Source organism: Sesamum indicum, linkage group LG2 (genome assembly GCF_000512975.1).
Source record: "Sesamum indicum cultivar Zhongzhi No. 13 linkage group LG2, S_indicum_v1.0, whole genome shotgun sequence".
Taxonomy (NCBI): domain Eukaryota; kingdom Viridiplantae; phylum Streptophyta; class Magnoliopsida; order Lamiales; family Pedaliaceae; genus Sesamum; species Sesamum indicum.
Genome location: NC_026146.1, coordinates 8,081,569 through 8,093,405, shown reverse-complemented (window position 1 = coordinate 8,093,405; position 11,837 = coordinate 8,081,569).

Sequence of the window (11,837 nt, the reverse complement as noted above, 5' to 3'; positions counted from 1 at the left end):
ACCTAAAATTTAGATGTACTTGCGTGATTAAACATACTTTCTTGATAAAATTGATCATGATTTTATCTGTTATAATGTTTTTTTACTTATATATATATATATACGTATTTTAGTTACGAATACGATCGTTTGTAATTATGAAGTTATTAACGATTTTTGTCCTTATCGCTTTACCTATTAATTGTTATATAGGTTGACCGTTATATCAATGATGACGATTAGATGTGCTAATTAAGATTACGACAAAATACTATTACGTACTCTATCGGATTTTCATCTACTGCGCAAAATTCAAAAAATTCATTTTTCTAGTGCTTTAATTTCTTACGTATTCATATATTTTATTCATTAAAATGTATTCGTTAATATTTTTTATTCAAATTATAAGAGCAATGTAGTAATCTTAGGGGGCAGCGCGGCAACGGTGTTACTAATCCTCTATTTTTTTTTTTAAATAAAATTCAATTCGTCCTTTGTTATATTTAAACTCAAATACTAATTTAATATCTAATCCTCTAAGTAGAACACACAGTTACCATTTCTTATATTTTGCTCTATCTGCAAAAACTTATAAGCTAACTAACTCAAATTTGGCACATCTCATTGCCAAGAAATGCAAGTACAAAATTGAAACTAAGCACTCAACTAAAATTCAAATTTCTACTATACATATATTTTGAATGGTTATTACTCTTAGTTTATCTAAGTTATGTGGAACATGCATGTATTCATTTCTATAAATATATGCATGGGTTGAAAATATTTTTAGTCGTATAATTTTGGTATTCTGACATTTTTTTCTTTTATCTTTTCGGTGTTGTAAACAAATATTTTATTTTTTTTGACATTACGCGATTTAATTTGGTCCTTTCAATGTCAAATTTTATAAAATTTGCTGGAATAAATCATGTGCCCCTAGTGATTTTGGCATTTTTATTCTTTACTTTTTAGGAGTTGCAAAAGAGTCGTATAACTTTTTGGCATTTCGCAATTTTTGTCCTTCCGGTGTCGGAGTTTGCAAACATTGCCGGAATATATCATGAGCCATGTATTTTTTTTTTTTTAATTTTTTGTCCATATTGGAAAAAGTGAATTGATTAGAACAAAAGCCAAATTTAAATGAACCACTTGGCATACATGATTTATTCCGACAATTATTGCAAAATACTGCATCAATACAACCAAAATTGTGAAATATCAAAAGTTACATAACTTTTTTACAATTCTTGAAAAATAAGGGATAAAAATGCCAAAGTGCCAAAATTACATGACAAAAAAAGTATTTAAAACTAAATATACTATGGTCAAAATTTAAATTTTTACATTAATTTTGCTCTTTTGTGATTGATAGTATCGCTTTTCCATGATTTTAAAACTGTAGTGATTCGTAGAGTAAGGAATGAATGAATATTGCACCCCTCATTGCTGATATTACTATTTGAATCCTTTAAATTAATTACCTTTAATTGTCGTCATGAAATTAAATGATTATAAAGCAAATCGTATTATAAGATTTTCAAAATAAAAACTCTAAACTCAATTCGTCAAAAAGTTACATTGGAACAAAGCAACCAACGTACGTAGTTTGTTGGACATAATAAATAGTTTGAAGGATTACAGTAATCTCATTTTGGAACTTTTTGCATGCAATAATTTGGCCAAGTGTTGGTAGTTTTTATATGATAATATAATTTACAAAATCCTCAAATCAATTCAAATTATGTACTCACATATATATTATTATTTACGCCATCAAAATTCTTTTTCCTTTCTGCAGGAAAAAAGCAACAAATGATATATACATGCAATCGTTAGAAGTTGATTCCATTACAAAAATATTATTATTATCTACAATAGTAACAAATATGGATAAAAGTTATGGTATATAAGTAACTATTAATAATCAATTAAAATAAAATCAATGTAAAAAATTAGCTTTTCCACCATGAAACAATTATTTGTTACAGCTAATTAAGAGCCATGATAAAAACATTGTCTTAGCCACCCTCGTAAAAATTGCATGGTCATAGTCAATAACTATTTGCTAAGGCGATTAAACCAAGATTAGATGTTATATTTCTTGTAGTAAAATTCTTTACATGTCATGCACGCCTATTTCACAAAAACCAGCATATATAATCAATCTGGTTGATTAGTTTTCATCTCATGAAACTCATTGATGAAAAATGCAATAAACGTTAATTACAAAATAACTGATCAGAAATTAAACTAAAATATATAAATAAATTATTTTTTAAACAACTGAAAATAGTTTATTTTATTTTAAGAGATAGGTACTATTTTCTGATATGAGAATATATATTTTTTTACAACTTAAATGAAAGATCTATTGTAATTTGTTGAGTACTATAAAGCTTTTCTAGGAAAATAAACCACAGTCAAGATTTATATATGCTAACAACAAAAATTAGTCATAACCATCCAATTTTTCGAGTATCATTTGTTTCTAAATTATAACAATATACATTAATAAAATTATATTGTCTAGCAGGCTAGCTAATTTGGTTCCTATTACAAATCATATTGGAATCTTCTTCTATTACTTTTAGCAAATGTGTTATATGATTTGTTATATAATTCATTGGGGGAGAAAAATTAGTCAATTAACTTGGTTTCCGTTCGATTATAGTTCACTAATTATGATAATTATCACATTTTATACACTATATTGAAAAATTGCTTCAATTAGATACTTCGGTGGCTCATTTTTTCAATTTTCGCTGGAATTGCTTCAATTTGGGAATTTTTTATCCCACGTGGTATCAAAGTCTGATGCGGTAGGTGAGGTGGACTTATTTATTTGAGTAATTATATTTATTAGTCCGCTAATTTTGTCCACTAAAGAATACCTTGGTACTTGAAGTGGATATATTTTTATCGCTTCTCCCCCACACAAACACTTTAATAATAAAAAAAAAGGTTAAATTGTATAACAACAAGCATTGATTTATATTTTATACTAGCTTCAGTGACACATCGTCTATGCATGCATATAAAAAATAATTTTATATACTATAAAATGTATTATAAATTAGAATAAAATATATAACCCAATATATCAGCTTCAAAAAAACTATATTATGGGATACAAAAAAAATATAAACCAATAAAATTATAAATAATTATTTTATAAATATTTATAGATTATATATATAAAAGAATACATACAATTATAGATAAATATAAAAAAAATTATTATATATAATTATTTTATTTAATTATAAAATTATAGATAAAAATACGTAAAATTTTAATTTCTTAAAAATTACATAAAATTATAGGTAATTATAAATACTTATAAATTATGAAAAATAAAATTCTTATTTTCTATCATATAAAACATAAAATTATAAAATTAAAACTTATTATTTTATAAATAATTATAGATTATGAAAAAAAATTATTATTTTATATAATATAAATTTAAATAAAATAAATAACCCAACCCCTAGCCCTCGCCCCACCCCCCTCCTTTTCCTCCTCCCCCTCCCCCTCCCACTCGCCTGCATAGAAGGTGGCAACGCTAGCCCCAATAGAGGGGGGCGACGCACCACCATTGGGTCACTCGTTGTCGCCCACAGCACAACTAGGCAACAACCAAAAAGTCGTCAGTGTTGGTCAGGGAGGCTTCGACCTCTAAAGCGAAAGGCAAGGGGGCCAGATGCTAGAAGGGGAAGAAGGGTAAGGCAAATGCCACTACAAGCTCTTTGAGTGCTCCTGTTGCCCCGATGGGGATGGGCAAAGGTAAAAGAAAGGTAGGTTCCAAGTCAATAAGGGCAAATGATGTCTGTATGCATTGTCGGGAAAAGGGCAATTGGAAGAGAGAGTGCCCCAAGCTCCTCTCCAGTGCAGGAACATTTGTTATTGAGGTTAACATGATAACTAACTCTGCTTCTTGGTTATTGAATACCGGCTATGGAGCTCACATCTGCAATGATTTGCAAGTGCTGGAAAGAAGCAGAAAGCTAAATAAAGACAATGTTGTCCTGAAGCTTGGCGATGGCAAGGCTGTTGCTGCTGAAGCTGTAGGGATAGTCCGCTTGGCTGTTAGTGATCAAGTTAGGATAGAATTAAAAGATTGTTATTATTTACCTAGCATGATCAAGAATATAATTTTCATTTCATTGTTGGATAATGTTGGTTTTGAGTTTATGATAAATAAAAATTATTTTTATTTGATGAAGAATGGTTCTTCACATCTGCAAGGAAAACTTCATAATGGTCTTTATATTCTCCAACAGCATGATTTCATCATGACTGCTTAAAACAAATGTAAAATGAAAAATCAAGAAAACGCACAGATCTGGCATGCAAGGCTAGGTCACATCTCTCAAGATATGATTAAAAGGTTGGTAAGCTTAAAAAGTCTAGAGATAGATGATTTGGATCACCTACTAGCCTGCAAGTCTTGTCTGAAAGGGAAGATGACCAAGAAGTCTTTCGTAGGACAAAGTATACTTGCCAGTGATCTGTTGGATTTGATCCATTCAGACATCTGTGGGCCACTAAATACACAAGCCAGAGATGGATTTTCCTACTTCATAACCTTTATCGATGATCACTCACAGTATGGTTATGTTTACCTAATGAGGTACAAGTCTGAGACCTTTAGAAGGTTTAAAGAGTCCAGGTTGAAGTTGAAAACCGAAATGATTGCAAAATTAAAACCCTTCGGTCGGACCGAGGTGGTGAGTATTTAAGTGGGGAATTCTTAGATTACCTAAAAGATAATGGAATTTTCTCTCAGTGGACTCCTCCTGGAATGCCAAAACTTAACGGGATCTCTGAAAGAAGGAACCGAACCTTGTTGGACATGGTTCGGTCCGTGATGAGTGTTACCGAACTGCCATTATCCTTTTGGGGATATGCTCTTGAGACGGCAGCCAAGTTGATGAACATGGCGCCTTCTAAGACCGTGGCCCAGACGCCATATTAGATATGGCATGGCAAGCTTGGGTCCTACAAGTACTTGAGAGTGTGGGGTAGCCCTGCATGTGTCAAGAGACTAATGGGAGACAAACTGGACTCAAAGTCTAGTTTGTGCAAGTTCGTGGGTTATTCTAAGGAAACTGCGGGGTATTATTTCTATGATCCCTCCAAAGAAAAGGTTTTTGTCTCACTAAACGCAGTGTTCTTGGAAAAAGGTTTTCCAGCGGATACCCAACGTGAGGAATTGCTCCTTGAGGAATCCAATGAGGCAACACCTCAAATGGATGTAGTGACATCATCTACACCTATAGTTCCCACTAACGATATTCTTGTCCTCCGAAGGTCAACTAGATTGTCTCAACAGCCTGAGAGGTATGGATTTCTGGGTTTGACTAGTCAATTGGATAATGATCCAAAGACCTAAGAGAAGCAATGTCGGACATCGATTCGAAAAAATGGGTTGAGGCCATGAAATCCGAGATGGACTCTATGAGTTTAAATAAGGTTTCGACGTCAGTTGACCCACCCAAGGGTGTTAAACCTGTTGGGTGTAAATGAGTCTACAAACGGAAGCTTAAAGCTGATGGAAAATACCTTTAAGTCCAGACTTGTAGCGAAAGGTATACTCAACGATCTTGGGTCGATATTTAAGGAAACCTATTCACTTGTAGCCATGGCCAAGTCCATTCGAATTATGCTCGCCGTAGATGCATGGTATGACAATGAAATATGGTAGATGGACGTGAAAACGGCTTTCCTTAATGGGTTCGTTGAGGAAGACATCTATATGGATCAGCCGGAGGGTTTCACATCTGTTGGAGAAGAGCAGAAGGTCTGCCACCTCCAAGTCCATCTATGGTCTCAAACATGCTTCTTGAAGCTGGAATATCCATTTTGATGGGGTCATACGGGTTATGATTTCATCAAGAACGACTTTGACCCTTGTGTATACAAGAAGGTCAGTGGGAGCTCAGTTGTGTTCCTAGTGCTTTACATAGACGACATCTTACTCATTGGTAATGATGTCAAGATGTTAGGTGACACTAAAGCTTAGTTGTCCACACAATTCTCCATGAAAGATTTGGGTGAGGCTTCCTACATCCTAGGCATCAAGATTATCTGAGATAGATCTAAAGGATGTTAGGAATGACTCAAACCTCGTATGTTGAGAAAATCTTGAAGAGATTCAAGATGAAAAACTCCAAATGAGGATTCCTTCCTATGATGCATGGGGTTAAGCTGTCCAAGAAGCAGTCTCCAAAGACTTATGAGGAGATTGGAAAAGTGTATGACATACCCTATACTAAGGCAGCATACAGTATGCTGTGCAGTGCACAAGGCCAGATGTCGCTTTTGTTTTAAGCGTAACGAGCAGATATCAGGTATGTGCCAGTGAGGCTCACTGGACTGCAATCAAGACCATACTTAAGTACTTGAGAATGACTAAAGATATGTTCTTGGTTTACGGTGGTGAAGAGTTAATTCTGAAAGGCTACAGCGACGCTAGCTTCCAGTCTGATGGGGATGATGACAAGTATCAATTAGGGCTTGTATTCAGGTTGAATGGTGTAGAGGCTTGGAAAAATTCCAAGCAGGATACCACAGTGGATTCCACCACTGAAACTGAGTACATAGCGGCTTCGGAAGTGGCCAGGGAAGCAGTTTGGATGAAAAACTATATCCAAGACTTGGGTGTAGTGCCTAGCATTACCGAGCCAGCCGTTATCTTCTGTGATAACAACGGGACTATAGCGCAAGCGAAGGAACCGAGATCTCATCATAGATCCAAACACATTCCTAGATGCTACCATTTGCTTAGAGAGATGGTGGAAAGAGGTGACGTTCGGATGGATCGAGTCACATAAGCAAAAAATATAGCAGATCCATTGACCAAGCCGATGTCGTAGATTGCTCGTGCTCAACATCTTGAAAACATGGGTTTGAGGATAATGAGTGATTGGCTTTAATGTCAAGTGGGAGTTTGTTAGAATAAGTGACCAAAAAGTCAATTGGATTGGCCTTTATGTAATCTGTTCCGACAATTTTGGTGTAATTGTAACATTGTTTATGAATAAAGTGAGGATTCATTATCTGACAATTGGATTTGTTGTGCTCACTGATTATGTTTATAGGCTTAACATCACAACAAAACCCACAAATCAAATTATACAACCTATGTAGTTGGGTTGTGTATTGGATGGTGGCCATGAAACCAACTTCTGAAGGTTAGGTTTGAAATGTTGCAAGTTGAGGACCTCGAGACTGGATACGAGAGTCCTATTGAGACTTGCACTAAAATTGCATTTATTAGATGAGTGTCGTGTTTCATCGACGATGGATGTTGGACATCTATGCAACGTTAGTGGGTGGTTGACAAGCTTGTCAAGCCAACTGAACTGACTCACGGGAAGTCATCATAAAAAAGTCTTGGAGGCTTGGTCAGTATGACTAGATCTTCCTGGCTCCGATAGTACGGGATTAGTCCTTAGACTTGATGAACCATGGCAGTTGCATGCATGTGATGGTTGTATCTTGGATTTGACGAAAGATGACAGTATCTTGGATGTGGTTATTACAAGTCCTGTTTAGTGAATGAAAATATATAGTGAGGACGATGCGTTCCAAGATAGAATCCGTCACCTATCAGTATATGACAGTCGAGTCTCTTATGCGCTTTGAGATGGTTGGTGCTCTTACAGTCTGTGGCCACAAGCGATTGGTTTAGTAGGGAATGGTTTCCTACGTCAATCAATAGAGCAAACGCATCTCGAGTTATCGAACATAGTATGTGGTCCATTGAATTGTACATTAAATCTAGACCTTTGATTCAAATATTAATGAAATATAACCGTTGATTTGTTTTCAACAAATTTCAACCATTAGATGCATACAAAGTAATATCTAACGGCTCATAAGTTAAGATGTAAAATTAATTTATTGTCAAAAATTAAACACGAGTTCCATGAAGGGCGCCCCATCCGAGGGGGTGTTTTGCTATATTTTTTAAATCACCAGGGGTATTTTTTTTGTTTTATTTTTTACAGAGAGTATTTTAAATATTTCTGAAAACACAGGGGGCTAAATTGTATTTTACCCTTTATTTCTAGTATTATTTTATTTTGAAAATGACTAATTAATATGTCCTTTCAGGTTTGACTGCAAATTCCACGAGCGCATCAACACGGTGGTGGACACTTTCCCCACCTTGGCGGATGTTCGAGACAGGTGTCGCCAAAGCACCGATAGTTCTAGTTCCACAGCTAGAAGGTAATGTATTTTTTTACAAAATTTTGTATTATCTTATAATCTAAATTGTTTACTGAATATAACTAATGTTTCTTTATTTGATATTTTGTAGATGACCTACTGGTGGAACTGTGATGATGAGTCTATGTTCTGGGTCTTCCACATGTGGGCGGGGCAAATTCATCCGAAAATGGTTCACCGTTGCTCGAAAAGAGTTGGTCAAACAACTTTGGCTGGCCAAGGAGGTGTAGTTCCAACTCCAGTCATACTGGGTCAGTGCAGACTTTCAGGATGAGTGCGTCAAGAATAAACCGAAGCGGGCGACAAACCCAGCGACGTCCTTTACTATATATCGCCAGGGATGTTCATCTGTCGGCATGCACAAGAGGAAGATCGCAAGTAATTTATATTGTTTTTTAAGGTTTATCATTGTTTTATAAGTATTAAATTATTATTTAAAATTATATAATTAAAATTAGGAATGATTTTAGTAATTGTAAACAAAATGTTACACATTTCAATAAGGACACCGTTCCAAACGCTATTGCTAAAACAGTTCTAAAAAATTATTTCTAAAAAAGATTAACCATTCCTAAATATATTCCAACTTAAACTAATGCATACACCACAATGTGTTCTAAAAAATAATCCTAAAATAGTTACAAGAGAGCGTTCACAATATATAATAAACTGTGCCAAAAAGTATTCCAAAAAATATGCACCATACAACTCCAACGACTGTTCCTAAATATATCACCATCATAAATAACAATAGTTCCAAATTTCATCTAGATGTATTCTAGAAACCATTCCAAAATTATCCAGAATTTATTATATAATCGTTCCAAAACTTATCCAATTTGTTCCAATCAAACAAATCATATTTTCAAAGTCAAGTACACTATTAGGAATGGTCAAGAATAATGTGGTACAATACTCATTCCATGGTGGGAACGGTCCTGCACCAACCGTTCCTAAATTTTAGGAGCACCGTCTATAATGACGGAACATAAATCATTTCAAATTTCAATTCAAATTAATTGCTTCAATTTCGAACAAATCCAAAAGAAAAAATAATCGTTCTAAAATTCGGTACAAATCCCGTATTTGTTTGTAGTGTGTTGTTACCAGCAATGGAATTGGATTGGAATTTGCTCAAATACAGTGCAATTTCCATTTGAGGTGGTAGGGTCTCAACATATTATATGACTTAAACCTTTCAATTATCGTGTACTATCATGCGGGATTTGTATTTTGGAAGACATCCCACTACATTACAAAATGAAAGTGATGGAACTCATAAGACCATGCACTAATAATAATAACCAAGGGACGAATAAATTCATATATCCACCATGAACAAGATGCGGAGAATATCACCTTCCCTTACTTGAAGGCATGATCCACTACATGCGATCTTACAATCCTATCACGTAATAAAAAATGGCTAATACACACACCAACCCATGCATACAATTTTGAAACACCAACAAAACACCACGACTAACCAAAATAAACAGGGGTAAAAGAAAATTTTAGTACATTAACTTTGTTTCCGTTCAATTTTGATACACTAACTTTTGCAATATCAATTTTAGTACATTATCTTTTAGATTCGCGTAAATTTGGTCCATCAGCCAATTTTATTACCATTTTACCCTTTCAAAGAAAATAGCCAGATAATCCATTTTCATACTCTTAAAACGGCCCAACATGCTTCTGAAATAAATAAAGACCCTATAAATTCATACCTTACTTTGAGCGCTCTGTTTCTGGGTATTCCAAGCCCTTGATTTTACGGACTTTCTTCCAACCACACTACCGCAGCAGAGGGTTCGCAGGAACTTGGCTCCTTTAGTAACAAAACAGCTATTTCGTTTCCTACCTTATGGCGTAAAATGGACTCCAATATAGGGAATTAATTGAATTTTAGCCAAATAGGTTGAACAGAAACCTAATTTTTATTGAAGAAATATATAGAGAATATTACATGGATATTATTCCTCCGTTGGAGGAGACAACTGTTTTAGCTTCTCATGGTATAGAGGACTTAACTTGTTGGGGAAACCCCCATAAACTGAAAATTTAAAATACTACAGAGCTTGAAAAATATTCAGAACTCTAATGCTTTGGAGAGTAGGAGAAGTTTTCTGATGATCCCCTTCTGCTTTCTTGCATCTTTATTTATAGGCGTCTGCGGACTTAAAATTCGGATTCCAAACTTATTTTGTGATGACATCATTGCGTTCGTTCATCGCCTTGTGATTTTCAGCTGTATGTCATAATGGTTTGTCGGTCACATGATTTCCAACTGGCTGCTTTGCTGACTGTTGGCTTTTGTTGTTTTCTACCGACAATCTTATCCTCTCAATTTTTTACATCGTTTAACTTTTACTTCTCTTGGTAAAAATTTTTCCTCTTCCCCTTATCTTGGTTCGGTTCGGGTTTATTTTTCTTAACCCGAATCTTTGTCCCAAACAGAGGCTTTTCTTGTTTCTCGTAGTTAAGGGCACAAATGGTTACGCCATTGCCCTACATGCAACATGTTGCACGTCTTCATCCTTGTGGCTTCGCTAGCTGGTAGTTTATTTTCCTAGATTAACATCCTCCTTTTTTCGAATAAGCTTTCAGCAAACTCCGTGCTTTTTCCTGACATGGAATTTAACAGGAATGATCCATTCACTTTGTTTGAGAAAATCTTGAATGGATACTTGACCTTGTCCATCTCTGTGAGACAGACCCATAGTCCCCAAGCTCTCCTGGTAGAGATACTATCTTCACTAATGGCTGATACCAAGGGAGCTTCTCCTGAGGCAGCCTTGATTTTGTTGAAAGCTACCATATCTGGTCATTGCAGCTTCATGAAATGAAATGCTGGATGACACCCCTTTCCTGCAGTTTCTGGAGCTACTGAAACAAATTTTATCTCCAGAACATCGCCTCTCTTCAAGTGGAAACAAATTTTATCTCCAGAACATCGCCTCTCTTCAAGTGGGGGTTGTTTTGCCATGAATCAAAGACCGCCACACTAATCCACTCCGGAAGTTTTGAAATTTCTGAAAAACTTGGTGACATAGTATAAACTGAAGCAAGAGCTCCAAAATCATACCATTCTCTGACATCTTCTGGTTTAGATCCTTCTAACATCCAGACTCTGTTATATTTTCCAGACATTTCGATTATGGTCTTGTCTAGGTTTACTCATTTGCGGGAAATTAATTTTTTCCACATACGCTGATAATCCTGCCAATCAGAAGAAGATATCAACTCGTTAGTATTAGCCTTAGAGGTGTCTGTCATTGGCCTAAGGCTAATCTCTCCCTCTTTTACCCCAAAGGTGTTGGGTTGACTTGAACCTACAGGAGTTTGCACTTCCTGTGATTCAATTTTTGCCGTTTCACTAGAGTTTGATGATTGCCTTGTGCAATCGATACTTGAATCCGACGCTACAGGTGTAGAGCCCTGTACTCTAAAGGCATATTTTGGGTCATGCTCCCTTAACTCGTGAGTCATCCCCAAAGGTGACGCCTTTCGAATTGGTTCTCTTAAGTCGTTCCATAGTGAGGTGGATGCTAATAAGGAACTCCTTATTGTGACCTGGACAGTGTCTAGGTCGGCTCTTTGAATTTGTCCGGCAACTT